Here is a 22,565-nt window from a genome sequence, read left to right as displayed (position 1 = left end):
TTTTATCTGTTACCCCTATATACTTTATAATGCATTTAGCAACTTTTGTCGCTGTTTCAATATCTAGGAAGGAACAAAATAATCCCATTTTAAATGAGTCATTACGTTTTTTGTTTCATTATATATAAGACTTTTTTTGATGATTTATAGATGTTTGTTAACACATTTCTATAATGTTTAACTAAAAACTCAAATTCAGTATCACCTAATTTAAATTCTTTGTCATTATCCGTACTTTTAAATGGATTTTTTTAATTTGACATAAAGAACAAATATGTAAATAATTTTTATTTGCTGCCTTCTCCAGTGATGTTTGGTCTTCCCCAATATTGGAACATTGTTTATAGTGAACCCAACGTTTGCAGATATGACATTCGATGAAGAAATCTGTGGTTTTTTGGCCACAGATTAGACATACGTGAAACTTTTTTTGTGATGCAATTAAACGTAAATTTTGAATAGTAATTCGAAAAGTTTTGGGATTGAAAATATTTTTATTTAAGAAACAGGACTGAATATTGGAATTTATTGATAATAATAATATATATAATAAATTAGGTAATTTCCATAGTTGTGCCAGTCTGTTTGTTGGGGGTAGTAGTTTATATGAGACATTGTTTAATTTTTCAATTTTATTTTTTTGATCTCTGGTAATAAAGAATTTTTTAATTTTTTTAAATATTTCTTCTTCGGAAGGCATTGTACCACGGATTCAATATAAATATTTTGTTTTCTGAAAGGTCCAAAATTATATTTATCCAATGATTACTAAAACATTATAGGGCATTAACATTAACTTAATTCCGTCCAAAGATTTTATAAGAGGTTGAAAATTAGAATAATGAGCAAAACTCTGTAGATCATCATTTAGTATTAACGACAATGAAATGGTGTCAACGTAATAAATGTTATCCATTTCTTTCAAAATACTAGACGCCGCACAATCAATAACGTAATCCGTTAGCCATCAACTGGTACACGATTGAACTTTCGATACTGCAATTTAGTAATGTTGACTCTAATGTTCTAAAATCTGAACTAGTGAGGGTAATAGTTTATCCCATATAAGAATAACGTCCAACTTTAAATGAGCAAATTTCTGAGCACGACATATAGTAATCACTATTAAATAGAAGACCATTTTCAAGTGCAAATTTTGCTGCTTGCTTTTGTATATCATTTACTTTTTTTTCGGTCCCTAACTCAAGTAATAGTTTTTTATTTACACGATTTTCTTCTAGACCTGGTGGTTCTTCCATATTTATTGGTTTAAAATTCTCTTTAACTTCTTCTTCAAGATTTTTAACAATTAGGGCAGTTTGAGAATCTTTTGCCTTTAATACGTTGGCATTTTGTTTTTTCCAAGCTTCTTCAGCTGCTGGATTATTTATTTCAAGTTTTTTTCTTTTATTTTTCAACTCTTTATTAGGATTAAATGGTTTTGTCCCTATCGATAGTTTTATAACTTTTAGATTAGATCTTATACGAGTTTAAATTTTGGTTACAAAACGGGACCTAGTTTTAAATTTCTCTTTCCGTTTAAAATCTTATATTTTACAGTTTTAAACCAAGACTCAACAATTGCTAAACCTACCGCATTTTAAGATATCTGACCATAATGGAGCAAATGGCATTATCCGCTTTAATAACTAATTATAAAATTCTTTTGACGTCAATGGATTTTTTACATACTTTATTTCACTTTCTGGTTCAGACATTTTTTTGAATTCAATTTTTTGAAGAACTTTATCATAGATTCTTACAAAAACGGGAAAAAATGGGGAAGTGGAATATTCTCCTCTAATCAAATTTTCATCTATATGAACTTCGTCATCCTTATCAGTATTTACACTTTCGCAAAGCCTCAATAATTCTTGTAGAGTACTAGTTGGATTTAATAGGACTGCCTTAGCATTCTTAACATCCATATTATCCTCTGGGGTTAACAAAAGAATAGTGACATGATTGAAATAAAATAGCATATCTTCAAACGTAGAACATAATATCAGAGTTACTATGGCGCTTATTATACCATCTCTTACTTTGGTTTCTCGTTTGAATGGTGAAAGTTTTGTACAAATCATTTTTTATAAAATGTGAGCAGCATAACTTTAATTTTATTAGGTTACAAAAATGTGAGTATTCGGGATTTGTCAAAAACTTGTAACACAGTCGCAGGTATGTGTATAATGTTACATCATTAAGACCCTGGCAAATAGATGTCATCAACGCAAAACTCCAATCTGTAACTATTACATCAAAAATTGGCCTTGTTTTATTGCAATTTACTCTAACAAAATGTTTAAAATGTAAGAGGAAAGAAGCTAACGTCGCTGAGTCATGTTTTGAGGTTATTATTTCTGCAATAGGTGTTATGGTCTCGTTTATATTGAGTGTCAATGCATAATAAAGGACTCTACTTCCCTTGTCATAAATAGTGGGTCTAATTACAGAACCTGTAGCATCAAAATATCCATGTATCTTTTTCTCCCCTTTTTACTAAATTTTGCAATTCTTCTTTTGAATAGAGATAAACTAAAGTTTTACCAGTCGGGAAATGGATATATTTGTTGCATAGCTCGTAGCCAAATATCCAAATCAGGATCTGAGTGAAGATCTTTCTCGTATAATGCCTCAGATCTTATCTTTTGATAAACGGCTAATGATCGTAATTCTTTCCAGTTGCCTTCATAAAATAGATCAAGATCAATATTTGCAATTTCATGGCTAGGAAAACTACTTGGTAAATTATCTTTCAGTTTCTCTTTTGTGATATTACGTTTATATCCTTTTAAGTGGTACGCATACTCTCCTATGTGATTTTCAGCTTTAGCCTCCTTTTGGAAAATTTTCACTAGAATACATTTCTCCCGTACTTCATAAATAAATTTAAAATATTTACAATTTTCGTGGTTGCATATTGCATATTCAATTATTTTTGATTCGTATGGTCCATTTTTTTTATTTATTCGGTAACCTTTAAAAACAATAACACATTATTTCGGCCTGTTGTGTTATATCTGTATTATTTATGAATCGTTGTATTTCAGTACTAACTAATAAAGAAAATTTATTTGAAATATTCTGTACACTATACATTACAACCCTTCATCCCCTGAAAAAACGTGTGTCTCTGAGATATATTATGTATTTTATTATCTTTCACTTATACACCAAGTTTGAAGGTGTAACAAAACTATTACTAATTACTACGATTTTTTAAACTATTTGGGGATGGCTTACACCCCTTCATCCCCTGAAAAAACGTGTGTCTCTGAGGTATATCATGTATTTTATTATCTTTCATTTATATGCCAAGTTTGAAGGTGTAACAAAATTATTTCTAACTACTACGATTTTTAAAGTTATTTGGGGGTGGCTTATACCCCTTCATCCCCTGAAAAAACGTGTGTCTTTGAGATATATGGTATATTTGATTTCGAATCTTTTACTTATTTTTTTTTTATGGTAAACACAAGCACAAGAGGAAAGTCCTATGTCACTCTTGGAGTGGTGCTTGCGCGAAGATATTTGTGGGCATTTATCTTGAAACGCTGTAGGTTGTATGCGTCGGGAAATATGTGAGGTGGAAGCCCGTTCCACAAAGAAGATGTTCTTCAGATGAATGAGTCCCGATACAGCGACGTCCTTGGGGTAGGCAGGTGGACTCGATATGGATGAGCCGCAACTGCTAGACGCGTCCTTCTTGCCGGAATAGCCCTGGGTGGAATCAGGCCTGCCTTTCTTAGAGATCAGAGATCAGCCACCTTTCTCCTGTGCTCCAGACCATCCAGACTCTTTGTCAGTTCTGGTTTGTCGATAAGACGAATAGCTCTCTTCTGTATAGAATCCAGCAGGTTTAAACTATGCTTGGGTGCAGAGCTCCAGACATGCGAGCAATACTCGAGGGAAGGGCGTATTTGAGCCTTATAAAGAGTCAGCAGCTGTTCTGGTGTATACAGTTTTTTCGTTTTGAAAAGCATTCCGAGTTTTTTGGAAGCTGCCCTGGCGACCTCGGCAACGTGGTCATGCAACACTGTTGGTGACCTCGACTCCTAGAAGATGTAAAGATGATTTCATTGGCAATGTTTTCCCTGCCATAACCAGCTCCGGGCCACCAAGGTTAGTCTTCATCGTAAATACCGCAGCCTGCATTTTTTTAGCGTTAAAATTGACCAAATTGTTATCGCCCCACTCTAAGATTGCTCTAATATCGTTGTTGGTTGAAGCTACTTGTTGCTGCCTAAGATTCTGAGAACTTGCGGCTGTCGTTGGTTTGGCGGACTTAAATGTGGAAATAAGTGTGCTATCGCCCGCAAAGCTGTAGATTGGATTGACAGTGGTTCCTAGCAAATCATTGATATATACCAAGAAAAGGGTGGGGGATAGAATGCATCCTTGAGGGACTCCAGCGTTAATGTTAAATTTGTCGGAGAGGTATCCATCGACGGCTACTTGGATTGTTCGTTGTTCAAGAAAACTATACACCAAGTTTGAAGGTGTAACGAAAATTTTAACAATTACTGTGATTTTTTTAAGTTATTTATTATTTTACAAACATTTAGCTTTTATGCCGAAGAAAAAATCAAATCTACACTCTTTTTCTCTATATGTAATTATCGTTTTTCTGCTATGTAGTATTATCAAAATTTCATTTTTTAAAAAAATTTTATTTTAGATGTTTAAAATTAGATTTAATGCTTAAATATGCAAAAAAATAGATTGCGTGCAAAACATCTAGGCGACTGTAAAAATTTGATTTTTGTTTCTGATTCTGTTGCTAACTTCCATGGCGTGCGACTTTTCTGGGTTTCTTAGCAAGTGAGTACGACCTTTGTTTATGTTAAGCAATCTCTTGCACGAAGAACTAATTACGCTTTTGAATACCTCTATAATTGCTTAGTTCTTAAATAAGTCTGCCAGTGACACACTACCATCAATCATTCTATTTCTATAACACATTCTTTAGTTTTCCGGTAAGTTTCCAAAAATAGTGGGAATGTTAATAATAAACAGAGCAGCAAAAATTTATTAAATTGGAGCATCTAGAAAACGACTATCCCAAATCCACTAAAAAATATACGATAAAATTATTATAATAAACGATAAATATTAGAAATAACATCGCCAGCCTTATTCAGGAGACATTTTAAATCTCTTTTATACGTTCTTATTCCCCTTTTATTCATTTTTAAATTTTTGACATATTCTTAATTACAAAATCTACAAATAATTGTTCACACGAAAATACACTCTCACGAGATGTGTGTTTGCTGTCTTTTTGCATTATACCGCCGATCTAGATAAATAATTACATAGTTACATTGAAAAATCTATTACTCCTATTAAGTCAATCATATTTAAATAATTAAATGGGTATCTTATTATGGAAACTTCGTCTCATAGAGAACTTAAATGCTTGTTCGCAAACTATTGATAACGCCTATATCAAATAAACTAGATATTTAAGTTAAATATTTAAGTCTTTTATGCACAAACCATATGTTCAACTTCAGTACCAAACTAAATCATATAAAGAATATATTCTTTTTAACTTCATGTGGAATAACAAGAAAGGTGAAGTAGCCTTATTGAAAAATAAGTTACATCCACTAGAGTTCACGTTCGCTTTATTACAAACTGCCTTAACGTTTTAACCCGCCAGAATGCGCAGTTCTTTGTATATGAATGGAAGCCAGATAAGGTATATACGCGACTAGAAATTCTTCAAATATTGTATTTATATGTATATAATAATATTGTTTTAAATACCTTTATACAAAATATGACAATATAAAACAAATTAGATACTCTCCCAATTTTGATAACACGAAGCATTTTAAATACATATGCATATTGACTTGTACATTTTTAAATGAAAATACCACATAAAAAACATCACTCTCACGAGATGTGTATAAAAAGTCTGAATTTAGGCTGCTTTAATTAAAATCCATTTTGCCCTAAAGTGCATGTATGTAACGTGACTCCATTAGAAGAAATGTTCGTGTTATTTTACATACTTCCTAAGACATGAGTTTATTGTCCTGGAAACGAAAAAAAAATAAGAAATCACTTTATCTCTAAATAATATCTATGTATAGAGTGTATTATTATTCTTGAAATATTTAAAAAAATTAATGATATGTAATTTTTTAGTTTCAAATGAAATAATGTATTGTCCTTATAATAATATTGTAACGAATACATATTAAGTTAGATATGCGCAATTACTTTCAAGAAAATAGACTTTTTTATACATTTGAAAGACCTATATACTCAAAGTTTAGATTTTATCCAACATGATGTGATCTTCTTCTTCTTTTTGAATTTTGGGATATTTTGCAACGTACCCTATGACGTCTTTAAGAAAAGTAGCTTCATAAACTAGATTCTCCAAAGACACAATACATAGGTTTTTTTTTTGAAACATAACTTCCCCCTTATTTAATATTTTCAGCATATTAGAGAAACAGATTTGCCCAAAAGAATCCGGTTTTGTGAATTTATCTTAACAATGATACAGGAAAATCCTCAGTTTTTAGATGACGTAATTTGGACTGATGAGGTAAAATTTTCAAAAAATGGTATTTTTAACACACATAATCAATCCCATGCCATGTTTGGAGTGATTTAAATCCTCATGCTGTGAGATCACAAAATTATGAAGAAGTGTGGCAGTTTAATGTTTTTTGTGCTATCAGAAATAGTCGGATCATTAAATTACACTTTTACGAAAAAAACTTAAATGGCAAGTCACTTATAAATTTAATGCATATTACATTTAAATTTTTAATTCTGCATCAATTTTTACAGAAGAAGGATATTTAAATATTCTAGAGGGCTTGAATACACAATATTTAATGAATTTACCATTGGCAGAACACCGAAACATTTATTACCAACATGATGGCGCACCACCACACAGAACCCTTCCTGTAATGACGTCATGGAAGTTAGCAACAGAATCAGAAACAAAAATCAAATTTTTACAGTCGCCCAGATAAGTTCTGCACGCAATCTATTTTTTTGCATATTTAAGGATTTAAATCTGATTTTAAACATTTAAAATAAAGTTAAGAGAAAGACTATAATTACATATAGACAAAAAAAGTGTAGATTTGATTTTTTTTTTCGGTATAAAAGATAAATGTTTGTTAAATAATAAATAACGTAAAAAAATCACAGTAATTGTTAAAAATTTTGTTACACCTTCAAACTTGGTGTATAAATAAAAGATAATAAAATACACGATATATCTCAGAGACACACGTTTTTTCAGGGGATGAAGGGGTGTAAGCCACCCCCAAATAGTTTAAAAAATTGTAGTAATTAGTAATAATTTTGTTACACCTTCAAACTTAGTGTATAAATAAAAGATAATAAAATACATGATATATCTCAGAGACACACGTTTTTTCAGGGGATGAAGGGGTGTAAGCCACCCCCAAATAGTTTAAAAAATTGTAGTAATTAGTAATAATTTTGTTACACCTTCAAACTTGGCGAATAAATAAAAGATAATAAAATACATGATATATCTTAAAAACACACGTTTTTTCAGGGGATGAAGGGGTGTAAGCCACCCCCAAATAGTTTCAAAAATTGTAGTAATTAGTAATAATTTTGTTACACCTTCAAACTTGGTGTATAAATAAAAGATAATAAAATACATGATATATCTTAGAGACACACGTTTTTTCAGGGAATGAAGGGGTGTAAGCCACCCCCAAATAGTTTAAAAAATTGTAGTAATTAGTAATAATTTTGTTACACCTTCAAACTTGGCGAATAAATAAAAGATAATAAAATACATGATATATCTCAGAGACACACGTTTTTTTTCAGGGGATGAAGGGGTGTAAGCCACCCCCAAATAACTTAAAAAATTGTAGTAATTAGTAATAATTTTGTTACACCTTCAAACTTGGGTGTATAAATAAGAGATAATAAAAATACACCATATATATCAGAGACACACGTTTTTTCAGGGGATGAAGGGGGTGTAAGCCACCCCCAAATAGTTTAAAAAATTGTAGTAATTAGTAATAATTTTGTTACACCTTCAAACTTGGTGTATAAATAAAAGATAATAAAATACATGATATATCTCAGAGACACACATTTTTTCAGGGGATGAAGGGGTGTAAGCCACCCCCAAATAACTTAAAAAATTGTAGTAATTAGTAATAATTTTGTTACACTCTCACGAGATGTGTCCAAAAGATAATAAAATACACCATATATATCAGAGACACACGTTTTTTCAGGGGATGAAGGGGTGTAAGCCACCCCCTAATAGTTTAAAAAATTGTAGTAATTAGTAATAATTTTGTTACACCTTCAAACTTGGTGTATAAATAAAAGATAATAAAATACACCATATATCTCAGAGATACACGTTTTTTCAAGGGATGAAGGGGTGTAAGCCACCCCTTAATAGTTTAAAAAATTGTAGTAATTAGTAATAATTTTGTTACACCTTCAAACTTGGTGTATAAATAAAAGATAATAAAATACACCATATATATCAGAGACACACGTTTTTTCAGGGGATGAAGGGGTGTAAGCCACCCCCAAATAGTTTAAAAAATTGTAGTAATTAGTAATAATTTTGTTACACCTTCAAACTTGGTGTATAAATAAAAGATAATAAAATACATGATATATCTTAGAGACACACGTTTTTTCAGGGAATGAAGGGGTGTAAGCCACCCCCAAATAGTTTAAAAAATTGTAGTAATTAGTAATAATTTTGTTACACCTTCAAACTTGGCGAATAAATAAAAGATAATAAAATACATGATATATCTTAGAGACACACGTTTTTTCAGGGAATGAAGGGGTGTAAGCCACCCCCAAATAGTTTAAAAAATTGTAGTAATTAGTAATAATTTTGTTACACCTTCAAACTTGGCGAATAAATAAAAGATAATAAAATACATGATATATCTTAGAGACACACGTTTTTTCAGGGGATGAAGGGGTGTAAGCCACCCCCAAATAGTTTAAAAAATTGTAGTAATTAGTAATAATTTTGTTACACCTTAAAACTTGGTAAATAAATAAAAGATAATAAAATACATGATATATCTTAGAGACACACGTTTTTTTCAGGGGATGAAGGGGTGTAAGCCACCCCCAAATAGTTTAAAAAATTGTAGTAACTAGTAATAATAATAATAACGTGTGTCTCTGAGATATATCATGTATTTTACTATCTTTTATTTATACACCAAATTTGAAGGTGTAACAAAATTATTACTAATTACTACAATTTTTTAAACTATTTGGGGGTGGCTTACACCCCTTCATTCCCTGAAAAAACGTGTGTCTCTAAGATATATCATGTATTTTATTATCTTTTATTTATACACCAAGTTTGAAGGTGTAACAAAATTATTACTAATTACTACAATTTTTTAAACTATTTGGGGGTGGCTTACACCCCTTCATCCCCTGAAAAAACGTGTGTCTCTGATATATATGGTGTATTTTATTATCTTTTATTTATACACCAAGTTTGAAGGTGTAACAAAATTATTACTAATTACTACAATTTTTTAAACTATTTGGGGGTGGCTTACACCCCTTCATCCCCTGAAAAAACGTGTGTCTCTGATATATATGGTGTATTTTATTATCTTTTATTTATACACCAAGTTTGAAGGTGTAACAAAATTATTACTAATTACTACAATTTTTTAAACTATTTGGGGGTGGCTTACACCCCTTCGTCCCCTGAAAAAACGTGTGTCTCTGATATATATGGTGTATTTTATTATCTTTTATTTATACACCAAGTTTGAAGGTGTAACAAAATTATTACTAATTACTACAATTTTTTAAACTATTAAGGGGTGGCTTACACCCCTTCATCCCCTGAAAAAACGTGTATCTATGAGATATATGGTGTATTTTATTATCTTTTATTTATACACCAAGTTTGAAGATGTAACAAAATTATTACTAATTACTACAATTTTTTAAACTATTAGGGGGTGGCTTACACCCCTTCATCCCCTGAAAAAACGTGTGTCTCTGATATATATGGTGTATTTTATTATCTTTTATTTATGCATCAAGTTTGAAGGTGTAACAAAATTATTACTAATTACTACAATTTTTTAAACTATTTGGGGGTGGCTTACACCCCTTCATCCCCTGAAAAAACGTGTGTCTCTGAGATATATCGTGTATTTTATTATCTTTTATTTATACACCAAGTTTGAAGGTGTAACAAAATTATTACTAATTACTCCAATTTTTTAAGTTATTTGGGGGTGGCTTACACCCCTTCATTCCCTGAAAAAACGTGTGTCTCTGAGATATATCATGTATTTTACTATCTTTTATTTATACACCAAATTTGAAGGTGTAACAAAATTATTACTAATTACTACAATTTTTTAAACTATTTGGGGGTGGCTTACACCCCTTCATTCCCTGAAAAAACGTGTGTCTCTGAGATATATCATGTATTTTACTATCTTTTATTTATACACCAAATTTGAAGGTGTAACAAAATTATTACTAATTACTACAATTTTTTAAACTATTTGGGGGTGGCTTACACCCCTTCGTCCCCTGAAAAAACGTGTGTCTCTGATATATATGGTGTATTTTATTATCTTTTATTTATACACCAAGTTTGAAGGTGTAACAAAATTATTACTAATTACTACAATTTTTTAAACTATTAAGGGGTGGCTTACACCCCTTCATCCCCTGAAAAAACGTGTATCTATGAGATATATGGTGTATTTTATTATCTTTTATTTATACACCAAGTTTGAAGATGTAACAAAATTATTACTAATTACTACAATTTTTTAAACTATTAGGGGGTGGCTTACACCCCTTCATCCCCTGAAAAAACGTGTGTCTCTGATATATATGGTGTATTTTATTATCTTTTATTTATACATCAAGTTTGAAGGTGTAACAAAATTATTACTAATTACTACAATTTTTTAAACTATTTGGGGGTGGCTTACACCCCTTCATCCCCTGAAAAAACGTGTGTCTCTGAGATATATCGTGTATTTTATTATCTTTTATTTATACACCAAGTTTGAAGGTGTAACAAAATTATTACTAATTACTCCAATTTTTTAAGTTATTTGGGGGTGGCTTACACCCCTTCATCCCCTGAAAAAACGTGTGTCTCTGATATATATGGTGTATTTTATTATCTTTTATTTATACACCAAGTTTGAAGGTGTAACAAAATTATTACTAATTACTACAATTTTTTAAACTATTTGGGGGTGGCTTACACCCCTTCATCCCCTGAAAAAACGTGTGTCTCTGAGATATATCGTGTATTTTATTATCTTTTATTTATACATCAAGTTTGAAGGTGTAACAAAATTATTACTAATTACTACAATTTTTTAAACTATTTGGGGGTGGCTTACACCCCTTCATCCCCTGAAAAAACGTGTGTCTCTGAGATATATCGTGTATTTTATTATCTTTTATTTATACACCAAGTTTGAAGGTGTAACAAAATTTTTAACAATTACTGTGATTTTTTTACGTTATTTATTATTTAACAAACATTTATCTTTTATACCGAAAAAAAAATCAAATCTACACTTTTTTTGTCTATATGTAATTATAGTCTTTCTCTTAACTTTATTTTAAATGTTTAAAATCAGATTTAATCCTTAAATATGCAAAAAAATAGATTGCGTGCAGAACTTATCTGGGCGACTGTAAAAATTTGATTTTCGTTTCTGATTCTGTTGCTAACTTCCATGACGTCCTGTAATGAGATTCTTAGACGCATCCACCGGTATGAAGGTTGAATGTGGCGGGGCGGAATAGTTTGCCACCCAAGATGGCCGATTGATTCTAATTTTTAATTTTGACGTACATCAAACATGACAATAGTGACATTTTTTAACTGTCGTATTTGACGACCGTCTATTTTAAGTTTCTTTTGGATGGAAAACAACTTGTTTTCAACAACAAGCCAAGCCTCATGGTTTTTTTCCAATGTAAAGTTTTCTAAGTAATTTTATAGCTTTTTTTAGTTTTCTTAAGTAATGGGTTAATAAATTATTTTACGAACGTGCCAATATCCAATCATCGTGCAACTACATAGTGCAGGAGACAGGTAAATTTTAGTTATGACATACCTAAGTGTTTTCTAATAATGTTAAGGTGCATTTTGGATGTATTATCATTTTCCAGGGTATAATAATTATAGATTTCATCCTATTTTGGACATATCAATGTCAGTATTCTCAATTTAAATTTTTTTTTACAATTCAGTTTTAATTCTTGGTCCTCCACGGGGAAAATGTCTAGTATTTCCTTTTCATTGTCTTCATCTAGATTAAAATATTCGTGCAAATATCCTTTATGCAGTAGTTAGTATATTAGTAATTGCCCAGACAGTCACAGAAATCATAGATTCTTTAAATTTCCATTGAATTCATCCTTACAAAAATCTTGGAGGGAGATCTGTCATGTAAGTCCAACTAAAAGTGTCACCAATTATCGAGTTTGCTCCAATCACTTTTCTGGTTCTGATTTTAATAACCCTAATAATCCTGTGCGACTTAGATGGGATGCTGTACCACATAAGATTGAAATGCAAAGTGATCATAATTATTCAAAGGTCCCTAATGAAAAAAAAGTCCTATTTGCAACACAGTCCCAAAGTGTGTCTCCAGATGTATTCATTGATGTTGCTCAGATTGACAGAGAACATCTTTACTCAGTTAGTAAAGAAGATCTAAGTTCATTTCAAGAGCAAAAATCCTTAAAAATCATGGTTCTAAATCTTACAGGTTCTAATTTACCAAACATCTCTTTAGACACTGTGAATCTGGATAATACTCCAATATCGTCCAGCTCTGATTTCTCCAGTTTGAAAACTAAGAGACCATAGTGACAAATACTCTTTTCTTCTTGAAAATAAGAGAGGCATTGTTGCCAAGGCAGGACTGTCTAAGGATAATCTTACAAATGAGCAAGAAATTATGTATAATGTACATAAGTCTGTGATGTGTAAGTTATCTAAGCTTAAGTTTCTTCTCAAGAATGAAAGAGCTCATGTTGCATCTCTAAAATCACTATATAATGATGGTAGGTTCCAGTTTATTGAGGAAAATCTTAATGAGGTAACAAAGGACTTTATAAACTGCCAAATTTTAAATGCAAACCGTCCTCCTTCTGGTCGTAGATGGTCTTTTAAGGATAAAGCTTTTTCCCTCTCCATCTTTAAACATAGTCCCAGACTGTACAAGTATTTAAGACATTTTTTTTCAATTACCATCACCTCATACTCTTACAATCTATATTTTCTAATATTCCCATTGAATGTGGACACATTAAGCCTATTCTTGAACATCTTAAGTTGCAGGCAGAGTCTATGAGTGACCTAGACCGCTGCTGTGCTCTCATGTTTGATGAAATTTCCTTAACTTCTGGGCTTTTTTATGAAAAATCTAAGCAAAGAATCTCTGGTTTTGAGGATCTGGGTGAGCTTGGCAGGACCCGTAATCTGGCAAATCATGCTTTGGTTTTTATGGTAAGGGGCCTAAGAAAACCTTACAAGATGCCTGTTTCTTATTTTTTTACTAAGGACACTATTAAAACTGAGGCTTTAAAAAAACTTATATTATCTTGTATAAAAGATTTACAATCAATTGGTTTGAAAGTCTGCACAACCATTTGTGATCAGGGTAACACAAATATTGCGGCCTTAAGGGAATTAACTATAGAATATTCTGATGATAAGCCAACTCCCTACCATTTTGTTGTAAATGGACAGTGCATCACTACCATTTTTGATGTACCACATTTATTAAAAAATACAAGAAATTCGCTCATAAAAAATAGGATTGAATTTGAAGAAGGGAAATTTGCCACTATGGACTATATCCATCGAGCATTTGAGTTAGATAATACCATGAGAACATATAAATGTCTTCACAAGCTGAAGCAACATCATTTCAATTTTAAGGACAGTTTTTTAGTCATGAAAGTTAGTGTAGCTGCTCGTCAATTGAGTCAGTCAATGGCAGTAGCAATTGAAACTTTTTGTTCTGTTGGTGCTTTAACATCAGAAGCAATTTATACTGCTGAATTTTGTCATATGATTGACAATCTTTTTGACTCACTTAATAGCTCGCAGTTTAAAAACAGTTGTGGCAAAAAGTACCTTTGTGCATTGTCAGCGGATTCTCCTCATTGGGAATTTTGGTCAGTCATGTTGCTTAAAATGAGGAATTGGAAAATTATTGATAAGGAAAAGGGCAAAGAGAGTAATAAACATAAATTTGTAAAGGGCTGGCAAACTACAATAAGGGTAGTAATGCTTCTATGGGAAAACTTAAGTAAGATGGGTCTAAAATATCTTAATTTAAGGAACCTAAATCAAGACCCAATTGAAAACTTGTTTGGGCAAATTAGGTAACATGGTATATGCAATTTAAATCCAACCTGTTTACAATTTGTTGGAGCTTTAAGAACATTGGTGATAAATAACTTAAGTTCACCTATTTCAAAAAACTCTAATTGTGAAGATGACTTTTGTCAATCTCTGGGTAACTTTGGGGATTTTCTACAAAAGTATTCGGAAAGTTCTTGTGCTGATAATTCTATGTACCTAGTGTCTAATTGCAATAATCAGCCATGTATCTTTGAAGATCCAGATATGGCCAATGAGGAGGAAATTTTGTTAAAGAATAATTATGCTACTGCATATGTGGCTGGTTATATACTGAAAAAGTTGGATCTAGACAACTTGTTATAAAAATTTATATTCACCTGAAGTAGAAACACCACTCTCACGAGATGTGTGAAAATGATGACACATCCAGATTGACATATCCTTCTCAAAAACTGATTTCCCTAATTGACTTATTGCACCTTAAGTTATACAAATTTTTGGATAACCATGGTCATTTAGTCAATTTAGAGAAAAAGTTTTGGTTAGTTTATAAACATTTTTTTAAGGACATCTCTTTTTGTGACCAGCATGACATTGTTAAACAAATTGTTCAAGGTAACACTTCCTTAATAATTTATAAATATTTAAAGGATAAAAATCAAAAGCCAACTTCACAATCACAATCTTTAAGTGTTGGTCATTCTAAAAAACAGAAAAAGTTTCAACAATCTAAAATGCCTTCAAAAAAACAAAAATCTTAAATATTGTCATGATACACAATCAGAATCAAAACTATCAGAATCATAAATGCTTTGCTTTTTATATCCTATTTTATTTATTGAACGATTAATTAAAATCATAATATTTGCTTAAAGCTAAATTATAAACTAATATAAAACACTTTAAAGTATTATTTAGAACCTTAATTGTGATCATAACTACTGTGATAATCAATACTTACTAATAATAAAGACTTTCGTATTCTGGATCATTAGGATGAAATACTAATTAGGATAATTAATTAACCCGATTAGGATATAATATTGTATACAGAACATACTGCTTTAATCTGTTTTATTATATTTCATGTTCCATACTTACTGGAAACAACCCCACTGACTTTTGACATCTTTACCCGATTGTGATTAACCAAAATCATCCCCAAGGTATTTGGCAACAATGGAAACCTTTGAAGTTGCATTAAGACATTTTTATTTTATTTATTTTTTTTGTTAGAATTTATATTTTGTTTTTATTGATTTGTGGTTAAAAAAAAGAAAAATTAAAAAAAAAAACATATTATGGTATTTATATCATGCTGTATATAGTTATATCATGTCACGGATTAAGTTAAGTTTTTTATTACAGTTTTTATTTTGTGTTTATTTGCTTATACTCAAAAAATAAAAAAAACATGCATATTAACTTGTACATATGAATTTGTGTTATATCTAGTCATTATTAATTAATTTATTCATAATAAGAAGCCAGATTTATTTGAAGAAATAGGTACAGTGTCTGTTGTTATAAGAGTTTATATTTTGTTTTCCATAATATGTGGATATATATTATTTTGTTACAATTGTATAGATGGTTAAAAAAAAAATATATATAAATATATATATATATATGTTTAATTTTTTATTTAGGTATGTTTGTTATATTATACATGTTTCTTATAATGTTTTAAACACTTAAGGAAACAAAAAAAAGCAGGTACTTTTTTCTGAAAATCCAAAAATTATTAGGATATTCAGTTAAAACATACTTTATACCTGCAACAATTCAATTTTTTACATAAAAGGTCTTATTAATACAGTACTTACAGTTTACTGTATTTAATTTATAATTTATTGTAACTATTTTTGTGCATTTTAAAACCCTTTGTTAAATTTATTTTAATTCATCTTAAAATAAAATATTTAAAAGACAATTTAGCTTTTTTTGTTTAATTTGAAATTTGCTCCCATACCTATCGTGCCAATTTATAATTCTTGGTAAGTATCTATATCTAAAAATCTTAAATGTCCTAAATAAACAATATCTTGAGAATTAAATTTTAATCAAATAGTATTTTAGTTGATGTGTTAATTCTTGAATAAAGTGATGAGGGATGTCTGATGAACAATATTTATTTTTTCCAACTTAAATTAAAAAAAAAACTTTTTTTAATTAAAAATGGGTATGGTAAAAGTTTAATAAAATGTGGGTATTTTATTAAAATTGTTTTTAATAAAATATCCACATTGAAACAAACTGATAAGCGTATTGTTAATTTTAAAATAAAATTCTATTTAAATATATCTCTCATCAGTTAACGCATCAACTACTTTAATTCTGCAAATTACTTTAAATGTAAATATCAATAAATACCCAATAAATCATGCCTAAATTTCCCGCCATATGCCACCCAAGATGGTCGCCCCCGTCTATGTCAACAACGTCAATATAGCTGTCAACAGAATTTCTGTCTGTTTATTAGGCAATACGCATTTCTCTATATTTGTGTTCTGTGGACGCATCATTTAATGACAAGTGGATTGCTAATAACGGACCTATTTTGTGGCCTCCTCGTTCTCCGGATTTAACTGCTCTAAATTATTTTATTTGGGAAAGAATAAAGAATATTGTTTATTTCAATCCATTAACAACGCAGCAGGATTGTATGGAAAGGGTTAGACAAGCATTTGAAAGTTTATCTCCAGATTCAATTAGAGCGGCAACACATGAAGAGCTAATTCGCAGATGTGAAAAATGTTGTTAGAAGTTCAAGGAGGAAATTTTGAACATTTGTTATAACTTGTTACTCTGCCAAAATTTGTAAAATTTTCTATTATTCGCTTAACAGCGCAACATGGGTTGGTTTCTGTTTTTCTTGGAATCTATCGGCAAATATTTGGCATGTTCTCGCTAAAACTTTGTTACATTCTCCATACATAATAAACAAATTTAAATAATCTTTGTGTGTATAATTTAATCGCCCCGACATAAGGGTTTTTAAAAAAATACGAAATTACAAGCAATACTGACATTTCTGTTATAATCCATTATCTCATTGCCTCTTCTAACGGTTACTATGACAACCGTCATGGCCAACTAATCAACAATCCTTGGGCCGTGTTACTATGCGGCTTTTCATATTAGGCCAAATTTAAACTGCCAATATTTCGGAAACTATCAATTTTTGGACTAAATAACCTTATATAAAGTTAACCTTATTTTTAATTATGTTTATGAAAAAATTATAAAAATAGGGAGTTTCTATTTAAAAAAATTGACTTTTAATGACTTTTTCAGTTTAATTTTTAAGGCTAGTTTTTAGACCCCCTTGTATCTTTTTTTTAGCTAAATTTCAAAACAGTCTTTTAAAGTTGCCCTTCCTTTAAAATAAAACCAAACTAACTAATAAATAAAGGCTACTAAAAGGGAGTAATCGCTAATTTTAGTAAATTAATTAAAGTTTAATAGTTTTTTACATAAAATTAAAAATATGTCAAAAACGGTTACACTTAGGTATAGGACATTATACACAAAATATACCTAGAATTTCACGTGGAAGCCAAAAATGTAGAAATATACAGGGTGTTTTATTTAAAATAACGAAGTTGACACCTACTTCCGGTATAACCGGAAACGTCACAACTGTCAAAATATTTTAATTGTGTGGCCCCCATAGACTGTGCCATGTTGCCAAATTTTCAAAATTTTTGAAAAATTAGTTTCCGAAATATTGATCGCGTCTATTCATCGTGAGACACCCTGTATATTTCGTCGGTAACATAAAAAAAAATATCTTAAAAATATAGTTTTACTTAAGAAACTGGCTATTGAGAGAGTAAGATTAAGTGAAAGTATATTCACAGCCATCGTCACATTTTGCTCATCAGAGCCTAGCATCACTTTCATCATCATCCTCTTTTATAATTAATTTTTCAGGGATGTCCTCGATTTACTGGTCAGTTTTCCAATACCTACTTTATCTATAACATGTCTGACGTTATTTTTCCAATGATTGGAACTGACAGACTCAATACCCTCATATAATAAATCTAATAATTTGGTATTGCTGTTAAATCACCAGTATTATGATATCTTAAATATCGCTTTACTTCGGCCTACACTAATTCTATAGGGTTTAATTCGCACATGTGGGGTGGTGTTCTTAGTGGAATATGTCCATGTTCTTTCATTAAGTTGTCTATTTTATAATTTTTAGTAGTCGTATTAGGCTTAGCACATAATAAATCGTAAAGCTTAAATTCTCTTTTGATTCGTCAAAATTAATTTTGTTTTTTTGAGCCAATTTACTATTACAACTTTTGTCGAGGATTTTGTGGACACTACTTGCTAATGCAGAGTGATAGGGGGTGTTGTCCATAATAACAAGAGTCTGTTTTGGAATTTTTAGCAACAGTTTTTCTTCTATCCATTTTGTAAAATTTGTTTCGTTTATTTTCCCGCGATAATGCCCCGTAGATAGTCCAAAATTAGAGACGCACCCTCAACAAATCCATTTTCGTTTCCGGCATGTATTACAATGTAGCGACCACTCGAACTAATGTTTTCTGCTATTCCGAATATTCCATTAAAATTTTGCTCCGGTTTTGACATCTTCTCCAATAAAACCCATTATTTTTTAATAATCAACAACATTATCAATAAATGAAAAATTAAACAGATACTTGCACACTTTCAGAAAAAGATGGGCGGTTCTAAAATAGTAGGTGTGTACCTACAGTAGTGGCAGAAAGTAGAGCAACTTTTAAAAAAATAAAATTTCTTGACAACTAACAAAGGAATAACAATGATATTTATCCACAATACTTTTGGTCAAGTAGGTAGTCTTAAATCAGATAAGAATTGACCTTCTAAATATTTCTGTTTATTTTTAAACTGATAAGAATTTGTGTACCTGGCAAAAAGTAGAGCAACATTTTTCTTAGAACTTACAAATCGAATAATATTAGTTTAATTCCAGCTGTTTACCGGTTGCATTAAAAGCAAAGTTAGTTTACAATGCCTAGAGGATGGCCTTTATCCGTTGATTTAAAAACACGAATTATAGACTGTCACAATCAATATTGTAAGAAGGTTTAGTTTGAATAAATCTATAGTATCGCGAATAATTTCACGTTATGTGAAGCATGGACATGTTTTACCTAGAAAAAAAACAGGAAGACTAAGAAAAACCGATAAATATCAAGATAAACAAATTTTGAAAATATCTCAGAGTGATCCATTTTTGGGTTCAAGTAAAATAAAGCAGCGTTTATCAGAAGAATTAGGCGTTCAGGTATCTTCAAGGACAATAAGAAGTAGATTATGCGATGCCAAATTATTTGCAAGACGTCCAGCAAAAAAGCCCTTATTATCTGCAAAAAACAGACGATCCCGTCTTCTTTTTGCTCGATCTCATTTGCACTGGACAATTAATGACTGGAAAAAGATAATATTCAGCGACGAATCAAAGTTTAATTTGTTTCAAAGCGATGGAATAGCATATGTTCGACGTCCTGCAAACCAAAGGTTAAATCCCAGATACACTTGTCCAACAGTAAAACATGGTGGTGGATCAGTTATGGTGTGGAGCTGCTTTTCCGGTTTCGGAATGGGGCCACTTCATAAAATTGATGGGATAATAGATAGATTTATGTACAAAGATATTCTGGAAAATGAAATGGTTCCATATGCAGACGAGAAAATGCCCCTTAGGCACATTTTTCAGCCGGACAATGATCCAAAGCATTCTTCTAAATATGTAAAGGCTTGGTTTAGACAGCAATATATTCAAGTAATGGACTGGCCAAGTCAATCACCAGATTTAAACCCCATCGAGAACCTATGGGAAATTTTGGATAGGAAAATAAGGGGGAAAACTTACAAAAATAAGGACAAATTGTTCAATGCATTACACGAAGCTCGGATTATTATGGACCCAGTAATAATTTCTAGGTTACTGCAATCTGTGCGCCACCGTTGTGAGGAAGATATCAAAAATGATGGATTTTACAAAATACTAAAATTGTAATTGTATTTTAGTTTTTACTAAAAGAAAAACATCAATTCTTAAAAAGTTGCTCTACTTTTTTCCGCCCCAGAATTAATTTTTGTACATAAAAAATATAAACAAAGAATATTAAATTAAGTTGTTGATATATTTATAATGCTTAGATCTTATTGGTATTATATTTCCAATATGATTGTATTTTCTTACTAAATAAAATAGATGTATTTAAAATAAAGAAGTTGCTCTACTTTCTGCCACTACTGTATGTAGGTAAAAGGCTACATTGCCAGGTTCTAATTAAAAAAAAAACGATGAATAGACATGTCCCCAAATCATTTACCAATATGAATATACAATATCATAAATAATTAGACTAAAACATGTTTGATTTACCTAATGTTATTAGATTAGCCCTTTAAGACTGGTAGATAATGGAAAGACAACTCGAAAGGTATAAAAAGCATACAAAAAGGAATAACGCTAGATGCAGGTCATAAATTATTAATTATTTTTTAAATATATATAATAAACTACTAAATTTCCCCTCCTAATCCAACTATTATAGTACACTAATAAATTGAAAATTAAACTAATATAATACCTGCATGTACAAATACCATAATTTATGGATAATTCCCAGTGGGACGCCAGTGGGACTAATTTTTTCCTTTTAACCCATTTAAAATGTTACGGCTCCCGCGATTAACTCGTAAAAGTTCATTGTTAAACGTTAAAAAAATGCACTGTTGTCAGTCTTATTTTTCTTCTTTTAAAATTCAAATAGAATAAAGTAAAAAGTATGCATAACATAGCTAAAATTGGCAACTCGGCTAAACCCAATTATTGCAATCTTAACATTCTTTTGCATACTCAATAGATGAATAGTAATATACACTTATTTTTTAAAGGCCATTAACAGAGTAAATTTGAAGGCTCTTCTAATCAAATTGAGTGGTTTTGGTTGTTGAGAGAGCCTTCGAATTTGGCTGAAGAGTTTTCTTATAAAAAATACTTTGTATCATTGATTGAAGATTGTCTTTCCGGCAGCATATTTTAACAATTTGTCTCAAAGGTTTTATGAAAAGAATTTGCAGCGTTTTCTCTTGTGAATTAATAAAGTGCCTATGTATATGTTTCTAGTCACGTCTGAATTAACATGTGCTTCTGTTACTTGATCACCTTAATATAATTTACACAAGTAGTAGTGCATCCTACAGCAAAGTTTTTAAGATTTATGCCTTATAAATATCACAAATATCACGCATGGAAACTATTACAGGACGTACATGTTAAATTTACTTAATTTAAAGAGCCTAGAGAAGAGGTTCAAGGTTCGTAAAATATCTTTACGTCACTCAGCTTTATTTTATACTATAAGAGCTTCATCTAAGGTTATTTCTAATTTAAATATTATTTGAATAGATATGGAAATACATACACGGTGTTCATTTGAAAACTTCCCACCACGGCTTTATCAAAAACCACTGTTTAAAAAAAAACTTCGAAATACGTCAAAAGGTTTGTCAAGGGGGACAACTTTCTAACCTAAAACTACTTATCCCTGGGGGGCACCAGGGTCATCCCCTTAAAAATTTGAAATGGCAAAGGATATCGAGTAATAGCTTGTTTAAAAGGTCTTTCGAAGTCTTTTATTTTGACGTTTGATTTTTTAAATCGATCGATTCGTTTTCGAGAAAAACAGAAAAATCTTTGTTTATCTTAATTTGTTCAGATAGAAAACAAAAACATCAAAATAGCAGTTTTTATTTCAATAAGTGTTCAAAATGTTGCCCGTTTTTGGCCAAACATGATTTAGGCGATGTTCAAATTCCTGACAGACATTTTCAAAAACATGTTGTGGAATATCATGGCAGCTGTCGATCATGCGTTGACGAAGTTCATAACTCGAAACACAATAGATTTCAAATGACCCCATAGAAAAAAGTCTATCGGCGTTATATCAGGAGATCTAGCAGGCCATTCTATAGGCCCCCTTCGCCCTATCCATTTATCTGGAAACTCGTCGTCTAGCCGTTGCCGAACGGGAAGAACATAGTGAGGAGCAGCGCCGTCTTGCTGGAAATATATTTCAGACGACGAGTTTCTAGATAAATGGATAGGGCGAAGGGAGCTTATAGAATGGCCTGC

The 22,565-nt window shown here is 30.9% G+C and overlaps 1 protein-coding gene and 1 long non-coding RNA gene across 3 annotated transcripts in view; one reads left to right on the top strand and one right to left on the bottom strand.

The window, feature by feature from the left end:
- LOC126735776 (uncharacterized) overlaps positions 1 to 22,565 on the top strand; it is a 99,357-nt gene that overhangs the window by 50,320 nt on the left and 26,472 nt on the right. Inside the window, exon 3 of one of the 2 annotated variants that reach the window (XR_007660506.1) lies at positions 6,539 to 6,745. The exons of the other annotated variant lie outside the window; for it this stretch is intronic. This is a non-coding gene — a long non-coding RNA (uncharacterized LOC126735776). Of the gene's footprint in view, positions 1 to 6,538; positions 6,746 to 22,565 lie in introns of those variants that run through there. 2 annotated transcript variants of the gene reach the window in all.
- LOC126735775 (adenosine receptor A2b-like) overlaps positions 1 to 22,565 on the bottom strand; it is a 421,693-nt gene that overhangs the window by 384,181 nt on the left and 14,947 nt on the right. The window lies entirely within an intron of this gene.

Source organism: Anthonomus grandis, chromosome 4 (genome assembly GCF_022605725.1).
Source record: "Anthonomus grandis grandis chromosome 4, icAntGran1.3, whole genome shotgun sequence".
In the NCBI taxonomy this organism is placed as follows: Eukaryota; Metazoa; Arthropoda; class Insecta; order Coleoptera; family Curculionidae; genus Anthonomus; species Anthonomus grandis.
This window is presented reverse-complemented; position numbering and strand designations above follow the sequence as displayed.